Source organism: Desmodus rotundus, chromosome 2 (assembly GCF_022682495.2).
Source record: "Desmodus rotundus isolate HL8 chromosome 2, HLdesRot8A.1, whole genome shotgun sequence".
NCBI classification, from domain to species: domain Eukaryota; kingdom Metazoa; phylum Chordata; class Mammalia; order Chiroptera; family Phyllostomidae; genus Desmodus; species Desmodus rotundus.
Window position 1 is genome coordinate 65318661 of NC_071388.1, and position 22615 is coordinate 65341275.

Below are 22615 nucleotides of genomic sequence, written 5' to 3' on the forward strand. Positions count from 1 at the left end.
ATAGTAACATATTTTTAGGTAAAGCAAAGCTCTCTATATTGTAGCCAACTTTTAGTTTCAAACATATTTTAAAATTGCTGAGCCACTGCTAGGCTAGTGTTTCACAAGACTTTTCAGTGACTTCAAAATGAAAAAAGAGTAATTACACCTCAAGTTCTTATCATGTTTATACAGTTACATTTATGAGGAATCAGCTATGTCAAAAGCTAGAAAACATGCCTATACTGGGTTGTCACTTAATAAGAAATACAAACACACCTAATGTCACATCTTAGAAAATTCTAAATTATTTTCATCCTCTATTCACATTTCATCTATATTTCTTTATTTCATTGTATTATCTATGACTTTAATGTTATCCTTTACTGTTACAAACTGAGGGAGATTAAAAAGGTATAAAATTATAATTAAAAAGGTAAAAACATTATAAAGCAAGCAGGATGAACGGGTTAGTAGATGAATGGATAAAAAGCTGTAGTACATTTACACAATGTAATACTATGCAGCTGTGAAAAAAGAAGGAATTCTTACCTTACGCTAAAGCATGGATGAACCTGGAGATTATTATGCTAAGTGAAAGAAGCCAGTCAGAGAAAGATAAATACCGTAATGATCTCACATATGTGTGAAATCTAAAGAACAAAATAAGCCTATGAACAAAATAGAACAGGGGGTACGAGTATATGGAACAGACTGACAGCGGTCAGAGGGGAGGAGGATGGGGGCTGGGTGAGAAGGGTGGGGGCATTAAGAAAAACAAGCAGGAAAGAGAGACTCACAGACACAGACAGCAACATGGTGACTGCCAGAGGGAAGGGAGGTCAGGGGAGGTAGAAGCAAAGTGGGATAAAGGGTGATGAAAGGAGACTGGACTCAGAGTGGTAAACACACAATACAATATACATATATGATGATAAATTGTAGAACTGTATACCTGAAACCTGTATAATTTTTTAACTAATGTTACCCCAATAAGTACAATTTAAAAAACCTAAAAACATTAAAAAATAAACCAAATTTTAATATGGATAATTACTCATTATCAGAGTAATATTACCTCTAAAATATGACTGCATTTCCTCATTTGGTATAAAAAACCTGTATACACAAAATTCCCATACACTCTAATTTCTTTAATCACATTTCAATAACATCTACCTTTAAAAAATTTAATGTTACTCACTTCAAATTGTTTCTGGTTAAAAGACATGATTTTACTGATTTCTTCTAAATTCTATATTCAGATTGAATTAAAATCTTTATATAGCAAGTTCTCTCCCAATAATGCACCATAATTTGTTGTGATTTTCTTTATTTCTGACTGAAAAGCTTCCTAGATTATGTAAAAGTGTAATAGGAAATAGTGTCAGCTGTTATTATTTTGGAAATTTTACAAAATCGGGTAAAATGTCAAAGTATATAAGAAATATAGGGTGGAGCAAAGTTGTTTACAGTTGTTTGTATGGAAAATAATAGGATAATTAATAAATAATAATACAAAAATAAACTGTGTTTCGTGTACTCACAACATACTCTTGCCCCACCCTGTATGTACTCAACTCATAGCCATAGAAAAAGTGAAACCTTTTACATATCAGATATATTTCTGATTTTCATCACATTCCCTGCACAGTGCATTTTATATGGGAATTTTTTAAATTTTACTTTTTAATTAATAATGATGCAGTGTTCTTAGCTTTGAATGCTGCTGTTATTTTCATTTCTAAATTAATCTTCTTTTGTTTTTATCAATTCTTCAAGAAATACTAACATTTTGCTTGTTAGAACTAAGTTTTAACAGGGAGTCTGGTAGCCCTCTCCTTTCGCCCTCATTCGAACAACATTGCCTGGGCTCCTGCTGGGAGAGTCTTCGGCCTGTGACTGAGGGAGAGTGAAGGCTGTGAGTAAAAGCCAGTATCAAAGGCCACACTGACATAATTTTCCTGAGCTCTTCATGAATTAGAGAGTATGGAAATTCCTATAAAATTAATTAAAGACCCCATATGAGGTAAAAGGTCACTTAACACTTGTTAATACATGTCTTTGAGAAAAACAGTCTTGCTAAGAAAAATGCTTATTAGTTTCATATTGACTGCTTCCAATAACAGTGTTTCAGCAAATTAGAGAAAATTCAGAAGGCTATTTTATGTTTATATCCATGTATCGCCTCTGCATTTTTCTCACGTTCGATTGTTCAGAGTTTTACTTATAACTTGCTTTTCATTTTGTGTTGCATCATTGTCGAAATTATGTCGTTTTATTATATGAGAGAGAGATTGTGAAGAAGAAACGTCTGCCACTGGAAAAGAAAGGTGGGCATTTGGTGGTCTGCTAACTAATTAAATGTCACTGAGTCCAGAGGCTAAGTAAGCATCAGGTGATGATTTGGTAGATTTTACTGCTGCATGTGTACATTTAATTATGGAGTGATTGAAATTAATAAAGTGGTAGCACCTCCCAGAAACATATTTTATGACCAATGATATCTCTGTGAGAGAGCTTGCTAACCACTGCCCTTTATATAATGCTATATTTTGCCAAATTCATTAGAGAGACAATTAAATAGCAAATTAATAAACATTTGCCTGTGTATTATCTACATTGATGATTCTCTAGTTAATCCAAAATTCACATTTTTGCTCTTTTACCTAGTGTGTATTAAGGATCATTCCCCAGCCATCATGGTTCTGAAAAGTCTTCCTAATATATATCTTCTATACATATATACATTATCATATATACCATAATCCAGGAAATTCTATACTTTTTCCTCTAGGGTGTATATAAACACATATATTTTCTTACAATCATATTATCTAAAGGAGGCGAGGGGAGACATGATTTAGAGAGTACACCCTTCTCAATTATCATTGCTTTTTCATCTTCTATTAGACTTGATAATTAAGAATCAACAAGAGAGGAAACTGTGTCAAAATCAAAGATATGTACTTCCTATGTAATTCTATAGCCACCCACTGATCATTCCAATGCAACAAAACAGATGCATATAATTGAAATTACCAATTACACATAAACAATTTATATTTGAATTTGGCATTCATTTCCTCTTGTGATATCTACAAAGCAAGTTTCGCTACCCCACCATCCCACCTATTGTGGCCAATAGGGAAATTTAACATGGAATGTATATATCGGTACAAAAAGAGCCAAGAGGTAGACACGTTTGATCTAAAAATGCTTTCTTCAAAACACACTTAATTTCTTCAGAAATTAAATGATCAAATCTCTAACATCTGGCAGAAACATGTATCAAAACTTCTATTTTCCAAAGACTAGCAGTTAAAAATATGATTTGTAATCAATGTGAAAATATCTGTTTCCTATATTCAAGGTTAGGTCATTTCCTCTTCCACATTTTACAATCAGAAAACATGCTACACTGGTGAATTTTAAAAAGCCAGTAATATTCATTTTATATAATGTTTCCTCTTTAATATGTCTTTGTCCCTTGTGAAATAAAGTTGTGACATCAGGTACTAATGAAAGAAAGTGATATCTTAAAAAGTGCATGTGGGAAGGGCAATGAGAATGTTTAAATGCTCATGATTTCTGTTATTCTACAATCAAATGCTTAGAAAGATACAAGATACTTAATTGTATGGTATTTTAAGGGAATCTTCCTGTTTTGCAACAAAAGATATGCATCAGAATCATCTGTAAAGCATCTGAAGTATGTCCCTGGTCTCCTTAGACCTACTAACTAATCCTCCAAGGCTCAGATAAGGTCCAGGGACTTAAATTTTAAAAAGCCTGACTATGTGATTTGGATGCTGACCCCCGGTTAGAAGGCACTGTATTAAAGTAAGGGAGAGATGATGCAAATAAAATTACTCAACACATTCCATCTTGAAGCATCCTAGTCACTGCACAGTCTGTAATCTCTGCTGCAAACAGAAACCAATAAAAAACCACTACATATCTAGGAAACAAATATTAGCCAGACCTATGCTACAAGCTACATTGTTATATAATAATATAATATAGATGTAGCAGCTAGTACACCCACACAACACAGTAATTATAAACTCTGCCTAAAGGGTTTCTAATATGTCTGTTTTCAGTAAAATTCAGCCCTGCAGAAGTATAAAATATATCTGTTCAGCTGTTTAGAAAACAAATATGTGAATGAAATAAGATTCATAATCTTAGGAAATCCCTAAGGGGGGTGGATGAAGAGAAACCAAAACAAATATTTAAAATCTGACTGGAAGAACTATTTAAATATAAATATCATATATAAAATTATATAAATTACATTAACATAAAATAAATATTGAAATATTTTTTATGTAATATTAGTTTTTAAAAAAATGATAGACACACAAAAGGGGCCAAAGCAATGCCCTAGGCTGTTCTCCCATGAACGCACACCCTCCCAAACCTCCATTCTCACTCTCCCTGTTAGGCACAACACGGCAAAAAGTTTTCCACTTTTAGGGTCCACAAGTTGCAGACGCGAATCCATCTCATCGTCCTTGCTCTCACTGCTCTCTGAAAATCTCTGTCTCTGGTCAAGAACTTCCTTTATTTAAAAGTCAATTTTAAATAAGAATAATAAATACTTATTTATTATTTTTATTTCACATTTTAGATTTCACATTTCAATATGCTGACAAACTTTTTCTTTGACTATGACACTGTTATCTATGTTTTCCTTCTACTTTCCTCCACTCAATTTACAATTTTAGTCATCTCTTAAAAGTGATATTCCTAAAGATCTTGCTCTAGGCCTTATCCTATTTCTACTTTTTTTTCTCTCTCTATTTACGTGTTCCTCCTGGGTTAGTGCTTCCATTTTCATGGTTTAAACAGCTATATTTATGCTGAAGACTCATAATCTGTTTCTCTTTCCCATTTCTCTGTGATGAACTTCAGAGCATACATGTTACTACCCACTGAATGCCATTATTTCCAGAAATCAAATTATCTGTACCACCCTGCCAGTTCCCCAAATAACCAAACAAATGAACTCAAAGTTCTGTGTATGGTATTCCATGTGTCGATTTAGACACCTGTCATTCTTGAATCCTCCCCCCCATCCATCCATTTACAAGGGCTATGTTTCTACTTCCTAACCTTCTGAAATCATTTCATCATCTTCCCAGCTTGCACCACCACCTAGTGTAGGCTATCCTGACCTTTGCCCAAATTACTGCAGAACTCAGATTTTCTCTTTATCATCTGTATTTCACATGGAAATAACCTTACCCTTACAAACACTTTCTCATATGCAAATATACTCTTACTTCCACTGCTATTAAGATGCTTTTGTCCAGGGAGAAGCACGACAAAATTTTTCCTGAAGAGAAATACCCAAATACTTAGTCACTTTGAAGAATTCCCCATACACTCACTTGTTTTCAGTTTAATCCTTCACCATACCCACCTCCTCTCCCTTTTTGGCCCTCTCTTCCCTCACCCATTTAGGCACTCAGTGCTAAAGGTGGGCTGAATCGGATTCCAATCCTTTAGTGCAAGTCCTTCTTTCTCACTTCCAGACCACTTCCTTATGCATTTCTCTGGTTGCATCCCTCCTTCCCATCATCCTCTTCACTTCCAGTGTAGATTTTGACCTCACTTCTTGCAGACAACCTCCTTAACCAATCCCAATCATGCTATAAAACTGCTTTTTCTGTATTATCACATTCTCTGTACTTACCCCATTATATTACTTACCGCACTGCTGTGTGATTGCCTCTGTTTTTACAGTGTTTCCCCGCATTTCGTATTCCCCATTAAGCAGAATCCATGACTATCTTGTTCATACCTGTGCCCAGTTTTTAGATTCCCCTCCCCTTTCTTAGCACTACAGTACTGGTTAATCACCTCACGATAAGATCCCATCATCACTATCATTTAATCCTTCCATTCGACTTTTAATCATTTTTTTCTGACCCCATCTACTTAGTTTCAAATATATACGTCTCTCTCATTTAAAAACTTAGAAACAAAAGAAAACACACAACCCAGTGCCCAATCTGTACCACCAACCTGCTAAGTCTCCTGAGAATTTTAATTATCTGGTTCTATTTATATTGGCTTACGTCGAATATTTCTCTGACTGTAATTTCATTTCCACTCAAACACTGTGCCAGTTTGCAGAAAGTCATGACTACCATTGGCAACACAGTGAGCATTTGCATTCAGTATTTTGGCTATGGGTCATACAGCTCTCTCATATAATAAACATAAAGAAGCTCCACTGGATTCTTGCATCACTATTTATGCCTGGGAATAGAGCTTGGTAAACCAACCAACAAACAAAAACATATTGCTCTAAATCAGTATTTTAAAGCATACACTTTAAATCTCCAATTTTAAAGTACACACAAATCACCTGGTTTCTTGCTGAACTGTAGCAATGCCCTCAGTGGGTCTGGGTTCAGGCCTGAGATTGCGCTTTTCTAACAAACTCCCATGCCAAAACTGCTGGTCTGTGGATCCCAAGGTGTCTTGGGATACCTTGCGAGTTTTAAGAACAGCACTCCCTGGGCACTGATTTCATTGGTCTGGGTGGATCCTACTTATCTGGAATTGTTAATACTCCCCAGGTGAATCTAATACACAGCAAAGCTTGAGAAGCACTGTAACTATAGTCATCATGCCATACATTGTATCACCAGAACTTACTTATCTTGTAACTTATGCCTTATTTGGAGAAGTGTTTAAAATATAAAATAATATCAAGGTAAAAGGCAATAACTTTAGTAGCCTAATTAGTCACTCCTTTACTAATTTCGTCTAGGTGTATGTAACATACTATGCAAATTATTCCTTTTTCTTGTTATAATGCCTGCTGATTCCTACTGAAATAGTGAGGAGGGAGCGTTGTGTAGCTGAGAGAGCATGAGTGTTCAAGGCAGACATACCTGAATTCAAATCAATTGCTTTGCTCTATTATTCTGAGAAAGTCAACCACCTTGTGCACATTACTTTCCTTAACTTTAAAGGGAATAGATACTTGTGGATATCTTGTGAATTTAAATGAGAACTTTTGTAAAAATGCCTGATACATATTGAAGGTCCATAGGTCCATTCAGTTATTTAATCATCCAACAATTGTTGAGTGAGCACTTAATGTTACAATTAAGTTAACAGATGTTTAAAAGAAAAACAAGACTGTGTTCCCTGCCCTGGCTGGAAAACACAGTGGAATGAGCACCAGCCTGTGATCCAAAGGGTCACTGGTTTGATTCCCAGTCAGGGCACATGCCCGCGTTGCGGGCCAGGTCCCCAGTAGGGGGCATGTGAGAGGCAACTCCACATTGATGTTTCTCTCCCTCTTTCTCCTTCCCTTCTCCTCTCTCTAAAAGTAAATAAATAAAATCTTTAAAAAAAAAAAAAAGACTTCATAGTGCTCGCAGTCATGTGTATGTGTATGTGTCCATAATAACATAAGGGGATACATAAGACTTTGGAGTGTGAGAATCTAATTTACAAATAGAATTCAATAAAATCCTTTTTGAGATAAATGATATGGAAAATAATCACCTCTTTGAAAAATCTGTGGAGCAGCACTCTAGGTAGACATCAGAGTGATCACAAAGCCTCTGAAGCACAAGTGAGCCTGGTGTGGCCCCGGGACGGATAGCATATGAGAGGAGAGTGTAGTGGGAGTGAGCCTGGAGGGTTGGGAAGAACCCACATCATTTGGGGTTCAGAGAAAATGGTTAAGGGTTTGCGTTTTATCCTAATTGAAAAGGAGAGACATGAGCATTTCAATTAAGATATGATCTTATTTTCATTATTAAGAAATCGTACTGGCTGCAGTTAGAATTGACTACAGTGGGGAGGAGCCCGAATGGAAACACTAGAGCCAGTTCGGAAGTTATCATCATTTCTCATTATCTATAATAATGTTATAGATAACATTATTATCTATAACCGTACAAGTGAGAAATGATGATAACTTAGACAAGCAGGAAATGCTAACTTTCAATGTCTGTCTTTCATTGTGTGCTCCCTGGAAGTACCTCTTCGAGGTGACAAATGACTTATCGTCCAGCAGGTCAGTGATGTTTCGTATCAGACTCCTCGTGGAGTCATCCAAGTTTCCTTCACATGATCTACTTATGAGAAACTACCATAAAAACAGACTAAAATACAGTCATGCCCTAATAATTGCTGGGTGATTTATAGTGGAGCTCAAAATGTTTCTCTAAATATATAGTTCAGTCTTTGTGACTCAGCAGGCATTACACTAATGGCAACGTCCCAGAATTATTAATTAATTTCATTCACAAGTAATTTGTAGAGCTGTTTAAGCAACATATATTCATTGTAATTGTTGACTGAATATATATATATATATGTATATATATATATATAATATTTTCTTTGCTTCCAGTCTTAAAAATCAATTTGTTTTAAAAATACTATTACACTGTTCATTTAAAACCACTTATTAATTAGCTATTATATCCAGATACCAAACTAAATACTAAAGAAAATTCAGTGACCAAGATCACATACATGATAATCTTCACAGATCTTACCGTTGACAAAGAGGATAAACCCAGAATACAGTCTCAACCAAATGCAATAGGGGCACACATAGTGCTTTGGGAGTGTATGTGACACAAAGATATCTAGGGAAGGCTCCCTATAGAAAGGAGACTTTCAATTGTGAAGTAAATAATAAACGAGACAAAGGAAGAGAGCAAACGAGACAGAAAGAATACAATACCAGAATTGAAAGATATTGTGGCACCATGCACAGTTTCTAAATATACACATGACAACCCACAACTAGTCAGATGGCTGATACCTGTGTTGAAGCAGGAGCAGAGACAAAAATTAACTCATATATTATTTACACATATAGTGAGCACCTGCCACATACTGGACACTAGTAACTGAAAACAGAAGTGAGCGATAGAAATACTTCCTGCACCCTGGCTGGGCTGGTGTAGCTCAGTGGAATGAGTGTGGGCCTGTGAACCAAAGAGTCACCAGTTCGATTCCCAGTCAGAGCACATGCCTGTGTTGTGGGCCAGGTCCCCAAATGGGGGTGCGTGAGAGGCAACCACACATGGATGTTTCTCTCCCTCTCTTTGTCCTTCCCTTACCCCTCTCTAAAAATAAATAAAATCTTAATAAAAAAAAACTTCCTGAGGGCATGGGAGGAGGGAAGGCAGACAATAGACAAAGAGTCACTTCTTTTTCCTAGTTCATTGTTTAAAGGCAGAAATGTAAAAATGTAACAGATGTTCTTTGTTCTATCAACACATTCCACCTATGGGACACTCTATAGTTTTTTGAACAGGTCGGTCACAAAATAAGTGATTCATAAAATCACCTGACAGAGTTAAGCACATGAAGCACATATGATGGGGCTGTCAGGGCTCCCAGCTCACCAAATGATGAATGTCATAGGGAATAAACCTGCTTTAATTAATTATCCCTGGAGTCTTTCTACAATACTAAGGATGTTTTTTAGGATCTTTTTTCTTCCTTTGATGGCTTGAATTAATATACCTTTTGCCACCTATCTCTATATCTCATTCCCTCCAATTTCCACACTCCACTGGAAAAAAAGCCTGTTAGCCATCTACTTGGTCAAAGATGACCTAGGATCCCTTTGAGGACTGACAATTTATTTTTTCAAATAAGCCAGAGGGTACTGTTGATCCTGGGGAATGCTCAAAAGTTTTGCAAGGCCAATTTTATTTTTTTCAGCAGACTCTCTAGAATAATTAAGTTTAATGCCAAAAAAAATGATGAGGTGGTTTCTCCTTTCAATTCAGTAGTGCAGTATTTCAAAATCCCAGCATCTATGATAAATGATGTCCCCACAAGGAAAAGAAATATGTTATCAAGATTTAAAGAATGTGAGGTGAGGGACTCTAGAAAGGCATTAGGAATTAACTAGTGGTTTAAAATCTAAAATGGAAATGCCACAATGAATCTGAATTTTCTCAAATATAATTTAGTCTTTGATACAAATAAATCCTGCACAGAAAATCTTTAATATTCCCACCACCTTAGCCTGCAGATCCAATTATCCCCCAACATTATCTGCTCAGCCATGCTGAGCCTATTCGCCAGCCCTCCAGTTAGAAAATAATAAAAGGTCTGCAGGTGTACTTACACTCAGAGGAAAAAGGTATAGGTGTGAGAATTGCAATCATTTTCTTCAGCGTTAGAAACAGCAAACAGTTTGTGACTAGCAGGATATCTATTCACAAGTTTGGCTAATTTTATTTTTCTGTTTTGAGTAAAAATGGAGGGAATTATTCAAAGGAAATATGACATGATATTTTGCCAGAGTTTTCTAATAAAAGAGTAAAGCTCTTACATTTTATCTTCATTATCATTTAGAATTTTCATTCATTCACTTGTAAGCAATCTCTGGCAGAATACATCCTGAGAAATAAATTCCCTTCCTTATTTCCTACCAAACACAAGTGACTCATGTTTGCCGGAGGAGACAGACTCCCCAAATAGGTAGGGTCAGTACAAGGGAACACATGGTATAAAATGACATGCACCAGCCACTACTGGAACACAACTAATTATGTCCCGGTTTACTCAGGACGTCTGTGTAAATGCACCGGAGACCACCTATATGGGGTGGCTTCACGGGTTGCCCACAAATTGTTTCTGGTTTTCTCACAGTCACACAGCATTTAGGAAAATAAATTTATGCAGATAGATGTAAGTTTGTTAGTAGGATGGTTTGGTGACTGAAACTTTATAAAATCAAAGCAGGAAAATATGAGGTTTTATAAGGAAAACATAAGCATAAGAAACATTAACTTTTCCCTGAAGTTTTAAGCTCATTTGTCTGTATGTGTGTCACATGTATGAGATGATCAACAGACTTTAAAGTCAAGACTGCTAAAATAGTCAATTGTTAGTGAGGCCAACGCCAGAGCACCTAATCAGTATGTGTAGAGAAGGGTTAAGCTTGATGGTGGAGACAAGGAGATGGAATAAAGCACGTGCTCTCAGCATGGCGGTCCTGAAGCGAGTTCTGCAAACACTGCCCCCTTGTTAACTTGTCCTTGTATATGGTCTCCATTGGAGTTTGAGTTCATAGAGGGAGTGCAAGTTTCCAGGACTCAAAGAAATTATAAGCAAGTCAATAGAAATAGTAGGTGAATGACGTTAATATAATGAACTGCCACAAAACTCAAAATAAAATAATTCAATTGAAAAACTGAGGTCACTCCACATTAATTAATTTTGAGTATAGAAAAGACAAAATCGAAAAACAAAAAGACTTCGGTAAAAAGAGAGAAAAGTAAGGAAAAGATAAGATAATTTTTCTGGAAGATGTTCGAGGAAACCCTGTGGAGTGTATCTGTTCTTCAAAGCCCTGGAGATGGAGTGCGCTGTGTCTGTCGTACCCGCCGCGGGAGGCCCGCCGCCCAGGGCACGTGAATCGTTTTCCTAGGACAGATGGCTACAGCAACGCACCCATAATCAAATCAGGGGTATTATCGAAGCCACTCAACTTTAATGATTTCAGGTTTTCAGATTAGTCCTTCAGATGGAAATTAGCTTTATGTGGGGGGGAGGGGGGGATATGTCTAGTTCAGAACGACAGCGCCAATAACTCTAAGACCAATTACATGATTTAAATTATTTCTCTCCCTTATGACAAAACATTTCTAACATCTACAATAGTCCTAATCACTAACTTTGATATAAAAATAGTAAATTGCAAAAAATTCTAAAATTGAATGAACTTGCGGAGGTCCTACATCCATTTATGGCACTCCTTTAGACCTAGTAATCTCCTCCCTTTCTTAAATCCTCTTTTTAAAGATGCATGATGGGTCTGCCCCACCCATCAGCAGTTCAGTAGTTCTGGTATGAAAGGTCAAACTCGCTTCGTATGCGTACTGGCAAACCTTAGTGGGGTACGGCTATAGAGGGTTTCTCCTCCTGCTACATCTCTATCCAGATCTTCTAATTAACTCTCTTTAATTCTGTGTCTCTGATCAGGATTTTCTTTTCTTTTTTATCTTCTGTCCCAAACCAAACTGGTTGCTTCCTGTTATCAGATTTCAGATTTGTTCCCTAGTTATTTAAAAAAAAAAAAAAAGCCTGTAAACAGTAAATTCTCTGAGTGTTGCCGAATTCGGCAACTATTTCTGTGATTCCTTTGCTATTTCCTTCTCTAATTATTATTGCAACACTAGCAGGAGAACTTACAAGAGTTTCTTTCAAAAGCAATTGTGCTTGGTGAAGTGCTCTCTATCCTAAGCACTGATGACAGAAAAACCATTGAGTGATTGCTGGGTTTGGGGATGAGTGCTAAAGGATACCAAGTGACTTTATTTATTTTTTTCACATATTTTTGTTGTTCAAGTTCAGTCATCTCCATTTTCCCCTCACTACTCCCCCCTACCCCACCCATCCCTGCCTCCCACCCTTGGCAATGGTATTTTTAGGGTCAAGCAGAATCAAGAAAACTCCCTGGTACTAAAAATCTCTTGATTTCACTGTTGTTTCATGTTTTCAGCAAGTATTTTCCCCCAAAGTAAATTTTTCTTCCTGAGGTAGAGTTGTGTTTCATTGCTACCATCCTTCCACCCATGTGTCTGTTTAACAGAACAATATACGAAGTACTTATTGGGAGCAGGTACATGTGTGAGGTGATGGGTATTCAAAGGCTGACAAGAATTAAATTCCATCCTCAAGGAAAATTTACATTCTCTGTTTCCAAAAGAAAATGAGTTGCACATGGACAAAAATAACTATTAGCAAGGAGGCATTTATTTAAAAATGTATACAATTGCTACATCTTAAACCTCCTACTAGCTTTTTGAATAATCAATAAGAAAAAATTATATTATTCTTGAAATATATATATATATATCTCCTCCCCCAGGGTGTAAATTGTACAACAGTTGTTCCTGTTCAAACCTTCTGTTTCATCCAGGAGGACGTTAGTCAAAGGTCCTTGTGGTTTGGGAAGATAAAAGGAGGCCCTGCAAATGTTCCGAGTGTTTTTTTCTTTGAATACAGCTTCTGTCCATCGTCCCAAACAGTCAGTCACAGAGATGGTACTTATCGCCCCACTGTCATGGGTTTTCACTGCTCTGCTTCAGAATATTCTAGATGAGACCAAATTCTTCAATCACCACATTGGCATCTATGACATATAACTTGTAACTAGAATACTCCTTATAAGACGTTTCTTTTTAAAAAGGAAAATAATGTCATTAATTTATTCATGTACATTATTATCAGTTACCAACTCTGGAAAAAAATAAGAGCTGGTTCTTGTTTTATGTTATTGTTTTTTTAAACATCCTAAAAACGTTCATGTAATTCTTCAGTTCTTATAACAGTTGTTTCTGACAGCCCAATGTGTCAGAGCAGTCTGTGAAGTAGACCAGTTCACTGTCGATGGAAGCAATACAAAGGCGTCTGGCATAGAGAATTCAGAGCAAGACAGAGGTAGGAACAGAGCCACCTGTGCTTCTTATAGGTTGCATTTGTACACCTTTGTTTCTTTATATTTCACAATGAGTGAAATAATATCCATTCTACCAGCCTAGGAAAAAATTCAATAAGGTAACTGTAGAAACCTTTGCGCAAAACAGCAAGAGTCCAACAAACGTCATGTGCCTTCTGCTTTTTTAACATTATATATACACATATACATGTGTATATATATATATAGTTAATTAGAATATCATTACAATTATAAAGAAATAGGTTAGTCCATTAAGGTCCATTGGAAGTGCATATGTACAAGCAAACCTCATTTTCATGTTTCACTTTATTGCACTTCACAGATATTGAGTTTTTTTTACCAGTTCAAGGTTTGTGGCAACGCTGTGTCAAGGAAAGTCTATCGATGCCACTTTCTCCAACAACATTTGATCACTTTGTGTGTCCATGTCACACTTTGGTAATTCTTGTAACATTTCAAACTTTTTCATCATTATTATATTTGTTATGGTGACTTGAGAACAGTGCTCACTGATGTTACTATCGTAATTGTCTTGTTACACCATGAACTGTGCCAATTAAGGTGGCAAAATCATTCAATAAATGTATGTGTCCTCACTGTTCCACTGACTGGCCATCCCCCCCATCCCTCGCACTCTCCTGGGGCCTCCCGTTCCCCTGAGACACAGTATTAAAATTAGGCCAATTAATTATGACACAATGGCTTCTAAGTATTCAAATGAAAGGAAGAGTCCATTTAAATTAAAAGGTAGAAATGATTAAGCTTAGTGAGAAGCGCATGTCAAAAGTTGAGACAGGATAAAAGCGGGGCTTTTTGAGGGAAACGTTAGCCAAGTTGTAAATGCAAAAAAAAAAAAACAAAAAAAAACAAAAAACCCAAAGAAACACCACACACAAAAAAACCCCAGAACCTGAAGGACACTAAATGTCTACTCCAGTGAACACCCATACAACAAGAAAACAAAAGAACCTTATTATTGACATGGAGAAAGTTTTAGGTGCCTGATAGAAGATCAAATCAGCCATTTTTTTTTAAAGCCAAAGCTTAATCCAGAGCAAGCCCCCAACTATCCTCAGTTTCGTGAAGGCTGAGAGAGGTGAGGAATTTGCAGAAGAAAAGTTGGAAATTAGCAGAGCTGGGCTCACGAGGTTTAAGGAAAGAAGCCATTTGCACAACATAAATGTTCAGGAGAAGCAGCGACCGCTGATGTAGAAGCTGCATCAAGTTATCAAGATCTACCTAAGATAATTAATGAAGGTAGGCACACTAAACAGCCTTATATTGGAATAAGATGTCATCTGGGACTTCCTCTGTAGAAGGGAGAAGTCAATGTTTGGCTCCAAAGCTTCAAAGGATGGGCTGAATCTCTTGTTAGGGGCTAATGCAGCTGGTGACTCGAGTTTGAGAAATCAATGCTTATTTACCATTCTGAAAATCCTAGGGGCCTTAAGAATTGTTAAATGTACGCTGCATGTGAGGTCTGTAAAAATGAGACTGTGTGCATGGGCCAACAAAGTCTGGATGACGGCACATCTGTTTACAACATGCTTTACTGGCATTTGAAGTCCAAATGAAGACCTACTGCTCAAAACAAAAATGATTCCTTTCAAAATATTGCTGCTCATTGACAAAGCACCGGGTCACCCAAGAGCTCTGATAATATACAACAAGGTTATGTTGTTTTCATGCCTGCTAACACAATGTTCATTTTGCAGCCCACTGATCAAGTAATTTCAGCTTTTAATTCTTACTTAAGGACTATATTTCATAAGGTTATAGCTGCTATAGATAGTGCTTCTTCTGATTGATATGGGCAAAGTAAATTGCTTTGGAGAAGAATTCACCATTCTAGATGCCACTAAGAATATTTGTGACTCAAGAAAAAAAGGTCAAAATATCAACATTATCAGGGATTTACAGGAAGTCGACTTCAACTTTCATGGATGACTTTTTAAGGGGTGCAAGACCTCAGTGGAGGAAGTAACTGCAGATATGGAAGTAGCAAGAGAACTATAATTAGTAGTACACCCTGAAGTGTGACTGAATTGCTACAATCTCATGATAAAATTTTCACTGATGAACACAGAAAGTGGTTTCTTGAGATGGAATCTATTCCTGGTGAAGATGCTGTGAAGAATGATTAAATGACAACAAAGGATTTAGAATATTACAAAAATTGAGTTTTGATAAAGCAGCAGCAGGGTTAGCTGAGAAGATTAACTGCATTTTGAAAGAAGCTCTAATATGGGTAAATGTTATCAAACGGCACTGCATGCTCCAGAGAAATTGTCCATGAAAGGAAGAGGCAATGGGTGCTGAAAACCTCACTGCAGTCTTACTTTAAGAAATTGCCACAGCCACCCCAGCCTTCAGCACTCACCACCCTGAGCAAAGAGATGACTGGCTGAAGATTCAGATGATGCTTATTAGTCATAATGCATTTCACACTTAATAGACTACAGTATAACTTTAACATGCACTAGGAAAACTAAAATTTCATGTGACTCGCTTTTTTCGATATTTGTGGTGGCCTGGCACTGAATCTGCAATATCTCAAAAGTATACTTGCATATAACTGGCTTAAGGTCAAGCTTGTCTGATTTGTTTCTTCATCTATGGCATTTTTTCCTCTTAAAAATGCTTTTGACTGTGAATCCATGCATTCTTCTATTAGTTATTAGATGTTTTTCTTTACATAGTTGTAATTGATATAAGGGCACAATATTATAAATTGCTTCAGGTTTGCTTTTCTACTATATGGATGCACTGGCAATACAATTCAAAAACACGTTTTGCTCTGACCAATGTGGCTCGGTTGGTTGGACGTTGTCCCATAAAGCAAATGGTGGCTTGTTCGATTCCTGGTCAGGGCACATACCCAGGTTGCAGGTTCTATCCCCAGTTGAGGTTCATTTTAGAGGTGACAGATCGAAACACAATGTGTTTCTCTCACATTGGTGTTTATCTCTCTCACTTTCACCTTCCCTTTCCCTTCTCTAAAAATAAATGAAATATTTTTAAAAAGAAAATATTTGCAAACAATCGAGACAATCCATATAATTTTTTACTATTTCTAAAGAAAGTGGAACATTTGGTTGTACTCACCCTTTTTAGTGTTTATCATGGCTTAACTTTATGAAAAAAAAATTTCAAATCTACACTTATCCATTCATCCAGAAATGAAATTGTACATTTTTGTATAATGTAGATGCAATTCATATATTCCCTTCAATCCTTGAAAATACTAACATTTTGGGGCTAAAAGGTTAGAAAAATCTACATTTAGTTTTGGAAAGAAAACAATAGGCTGCTTTAATATGGCTTACTGAAAAATACAAATAACTAACTTGTGATAAAAATGTCAAATCCTGGCCACTTTACAGCTTTAATACTAAACCACAAATTTTTACAGTCCATCTTTCAATTTGGAATTCTTCCAACATCTACTCCTAAAAGAACATGTTTATAGAAGATATTTTCAAAACAAACATCATTTCAGTCATCAATGTACAGAATATACATTTATGCTTATATCACATCAATTTCTACTTCAGTTTTCCTCCCTTGATGTCACTTGCAATTTATGGGCCTCTAGTTTCTAATATATAAACTAATGGTCTTCATTAATAAATCAAGAAACAACAAGTACTAGCGAGGCTGTGGAGAAAAGGGAACCCTAGTGCACTGTTGGTGGGAGTGAGGACTGGTGCAGCCACTGTGGAAAACAGTGCGGAACTTACTGAAAAAAGTAAAGATGGAACTGCTTTTCAACCCAGTAATCCCACTGCTAGAACTATGACCTAAGAATCTTGAGTCACCAATTCAAAAGAACCTATGCACCCCAATGTTCATAGCAGCACCATTTACAACAGCCAAGTGCTAGAAACAGCGTAAGTGCCCACCAGTAAATGAATGGATCAAAAGACTGTGGTACTTTACACAATGGAATACTATGCAGCTGAAAGAAAGGAAGTGCTCCTACCCTTCACAACAGCATGGATGGAACTGGAGAGCATCATACTAAGGAAATAAGCTAAGCAGTGATAGACAAATACCGTATGATCTGACCTATAAGTGGTCAGATCATATTACTACTAGTCAACAAAACAAACAGATAATCAAAATAGAACCAGAGACTTGGAAATAAAGAACTGACAGTGACCAGAGGGGTGAGGGAATTGGAATAATGGGAGAAGAAAGGGAAGGGGCAAAATATGGAACAGGAGTAGAGGACTCATGGGCATGGACAAACAGCATTAACTGTGGGAGTGGGGGGAAGGGGTAGAGGAGAGCAATGGGGGAAAAGGCAGGACAACTGCAACTGGACAACAAAAGAATACAACACAGATTCTCTTCCAGCTTTAATGTTTTCACAAAAGTTGGAAATAGCCTGAAGTATTAACTTCAATAAATACACATTTGTAGCTCTGATAGCTTATATTTGCATAAGGCATAGTTGATGATCATACAGAATCCTAGATAAATTACATAAATTCTAATTTATGAATTACTTTCATATTATTTCCTTTATGCGAAGCAGTATTTTGGCCCATCACTTATACTTTCCTAAATAAAGAAGTTTATTTATAAAATAAATAGTTATTTAATTTCTGTTACATATTAAGCATTATTATCTTAATACAAAGGAGTACTCAAGCCCATAAATCATACAGTGCTAAGTATGAAAAAATAAACTCACTTCTATTCTACAAATTTGTTTTTTTAACATAGTATGTTTCTCTTGCATATGCATTTCTAGACATCAGTGTTTGATTAGAGAGATTGTGAGCTGGATACAAACTGTGCTCAAGGAATTTTAGAGCATTCGGTCCTTTAATTTCATTTATTTAGGAAATATGTTTATTTGGACTTATATAGGATATTGGGACTCATACAAGGAGTATGGACATGGAAATAAAGGGATTCTTTACTTTTCTGTATGTGTATATAAACACATACAGATTTTAAAACACTATATTAACAAACATGGAGAAATTAGAGCATATTTTTATAGGGAAAACTTTATGATTTATCTACATGTAAACATTACACAACTAAGCAAAAGCCAAAATATGTAACAGAAGGAAGAAACGGAGGAAACAAATCTCAGGGAGCTAAAACTGAAAAAGTACAAATTGATAGTGCATATATTATGACAGAAAGACAAGGCCAAGTTCATAACGTTTAACAGGGGGATCATGGAATCCTGGATCATAGTTCCGCTCAGTAGGATATTCTTCACTGCCACAGATAGAGTAATCTATTCATTCATCATCAGCTCAAAACCCAAAAGATATCCAAGAAAAACTGAGAATAATAAAAATAACTAAATGTCAAACTGAACTAATATTTCAGAAATGTGCAAGGCACATTGCAGTTTGTTTCAGGAAAAAAATAAAATCTACCAGTTAGAGGCAAATAATAGGACAGAAACTGAAGACAGGATAAATGGTAATATCACTATAAAGAAAAATAGTAAGAAAAACAGATGAAGTAATATTAAATTATCAGTATTAGGAAAACTATGAACACTAAGTAAAATTATTGATAATACGTTTAGAAAAACTGTCCTCTATTTTTTAAAATTTTTATTGTTATTCAATTATAGTTGTCCGAATTTTCTCCCCACCCCTCCCCACCCCACCCCAGCCAAACCCACCTCCCTCCCCCGCCTCCACCCTCTCCCTTGATTTTGTCCTCTGTTTTTACTTTTACTTTATTACTTGGGTTTCTGAATACTCATTAAATATGTAGCTGTTCAATAACCATGAAGAGTCAAGTCCTCACATAATGTCATTGGTAGGTTCTATGACATTAAACCAAGCAACATATTACAAAACCAATTTTACAATAGGCTCTTTGATATGAGCAAGAGTTAAGTTCCTACAGAATCTCATCAATGTTATAAAGAAACAATTTTGAACAAAATGATGTTATTTGAGGACCTGCTGTATACTATCACAGATTTTCTTAGATTCAAGTGTATTAGTACTTCAATTTTTAAAATTTAATGTATAAATTTACCTACATGAATTATTTCAAATAAACAAATAGTATAAATTTAAATAGATCTTCAAATTATGTTAAAATGATTTCAAGAAATAGTTATCTGATAGTAAGTTATGCACTTAGCAAAATTATGTTTTGAATATTTAGATTCAAAGTTTATAAAACAGTAGTGTATAAAAAAGAAACAATATATTGTTACAAATATTTTTAAAAATAGATCTCATATCATAAAAACATAATTTTATTATCTGTATACATGGAAGAGATCGATTATTAGGACTTGTAGTCATTACATGTGGGATTATATTATTAGTATGGTTCCACATGCATGTTTAAATTATGTTATTTAAATATAATTGATCTTATTCCAAAATTTTAGTTTGAAATAATAGATATGTTGCTGAATGGCAAAGGTTTGCATTTTTTTTCAGGTCTTTTTCTGATTTCTTAAAATATCTGCATTTTCTGGGTATTAGGGCTACTGTAACATTCAGGCATTATAAAACTACTTGTGCACCGTATCAAAAATTATGTGGCTGAAATGATCAATTCACTGTGCCATATATTCAATTGTTCTAGAGTACCACTAATAAATGAATTTCTGATGAGTTTTCGTATGTAGGTGTATGGTCTAAGCCTTGGGATATTTCTTCTTTCTGCCCAGAAACACTGGCTGACAGGACAGAAGACACAAGTGTGGGACTGGTTTTATCTTCCGTGCACGAGAGGAAGGGCAAATAAAATATACTGTGCCCTGAGCAGTGTGCTGGTTTTATAGTTTTCATCACGTGAAAATGCCTCTTGCTGTTAAATCTAAATACTGTAGTATTTTCTTTGAATTCATTCAATATCTTATAGCTGAGTACACAAGGAGAAACTAAGCTGGTCAGCAATTCTCCGTACATACAAATTTTATAGATTGTTCATTATTCATGTTGTCTTTCATTCTCAAATTATATGTGAATTTAGTCATTCTATTGCTGCAGAATTTAATTCACTATTAGATACAAAGGTGTTTGCACATTAAAATATAATCCTATAGCTCTACCACCTAAATATAAAATATTCAATTTATTATCTACTAGCAACATAACATTTCATTTTTTCAGTATGTCATCATTGAAGTGAAAGAAAATTATTAGTAAATTCAATAGTTAAAATCCCTTATGTGTGTTTGATAATTTAGCTGTGTTATTATGTAAAAATGTAGGGTCCCACAGAAGTAACACCTATGAGTGTGGTTAGTAGGGTATGTGAATGTCTCACACGAGATGGACAGCAATTTGAACATTTCACCTAAAATGTCACATGGTGTGTGTGTGATAGTATCATGTTACAGAATTACATGCTTATGATTTTGTAATAAAAGATTTTTATGTAATAAAAAGGCACTATTTCTGCCAGACCCTGTATTATAAATTATATATAGAAGAGCAAAATGTTGTGTGTATGATATATACTAAAATGAAAAAAAAACCTAAAAGGTATTCAGGGGCACAAATTAAAGGCCATTAAATAAAGTATATGTCTACAATATCCTGAGGTCTGTAAAGGACTGTTATATATTCTTAAAGGTATAAACAAAGAATAAAAATAATTCCTCTCTCAAGAGGGAAGCTGGAGACTCTTCTGTAATAGTTAAGGACACCAATCACACTTCATTAACCTGAAAATTTGTCTACAATAATAGAAACAAGGACTTCCAAAGCATCGAAAATCCAATCTTTCAGTTAAAAATTCAACAATTTTTCTTACTCATAGAATTATTAAAGAATGATCACAAAGTGTTAGATACTGCTATATTTTTTGCAGAAGAAATACGTGCAAGCTTACCATTAAAACAAGATAGAATACCACTGACCAGAATCCTTGAATACACTCAATAATATATGAAAACAGACATCCATTCAACAAAGAATTTAAGTATCAACTGTATGCCAGGTACTATGATATGTTCAGAGGTAACAGATAGAAATAATATGTAAATCCAATTTTTCAGTATTAATTTAGAAGGGAGAAAAAAGCCAATACATTAATTCTTAACATAACTTCTATTATAGTTTTAGAAACAAAGCATTGTAAACCAAAAAGGAGAAATCTACTATTTCTGTCTGGTAAACTTTAGAAATATTTCTCATGTGTGTTACATAAAAAATTATCACTGTACCAGGTCAAGAAGAGAGAGGCAGATTATTTAGTCATCTCACTCAGAGAGGAACATGGGTGAACTATGAAAAGTTCCTGCACACGTCCTTTCACGTACACACTTAACACACATCTTTGGAGTAACTCCTATGTTGCAAAGCACTCTGCTAGCAGTGAGGAAAACATTGCCATACAGATGCCCAGCTTTCCCCCGCCGCCACTCTTGCTGACAACCTAGTAGGACAAACAGGCATTGGATAATCATGATAAATCTTTTCTTAAAAAAAGAAAGCACGGATGCCATGGGAGCACAGGGGAAGCTTGTAGAATGTATTTCAGTCAAGGGAACAGAAATCTGGTTAGGGGATAGGTACGTCCAGGAGGTAAAGGTCTCATAAATTAAGGTGTTTGGACTGATTCTGCAGGCAATGAAGAGAATTTTGTGATCAAAAAGTGGCACAATGGATTGCTCTACTAGAAAGGTAGCACTGCAAGTATAAAACAAGAAAAAATCAAAAAGAAACTAAAATTTATAGAAACAGAGTCTAGTGCAAAATTGCACATGAGAGATGAGGGTAGCCTGAGTAATACTTTACAGAGGTGATGAAGAGAAGAGAGAATATTGGAGAGACGTTTCTGAAATTCAAAGAAAAATAAGAGATTCTCAGATATGAGGCATGAGAGAAGTCCTAAACTGAGAGGATTCACCACAGGTTTCACTTAAATGACCTGGGGCCGTTAGGAGCGGGGAAGAACTGAAGAATGTTGGGGATCTAGAAGGCAAAGATTTGAGGGTGATCAAACGAGGAAGAGTTCATTCTGGAAAATGAGAACTCCCATGGTGGGTGGGAACGAGAACAGACAAATGAAAAGATAAACCCTGGGCAACATGTGTTTAATGCTGGAGAGAGGGACCTGTGCTGGAGAAATATGCTTGAGTGTTATCAAAATATCTACTACAGCAATGGTTCTCATCTTTGCTGCCCAGTATAATCACTTAAATCAATT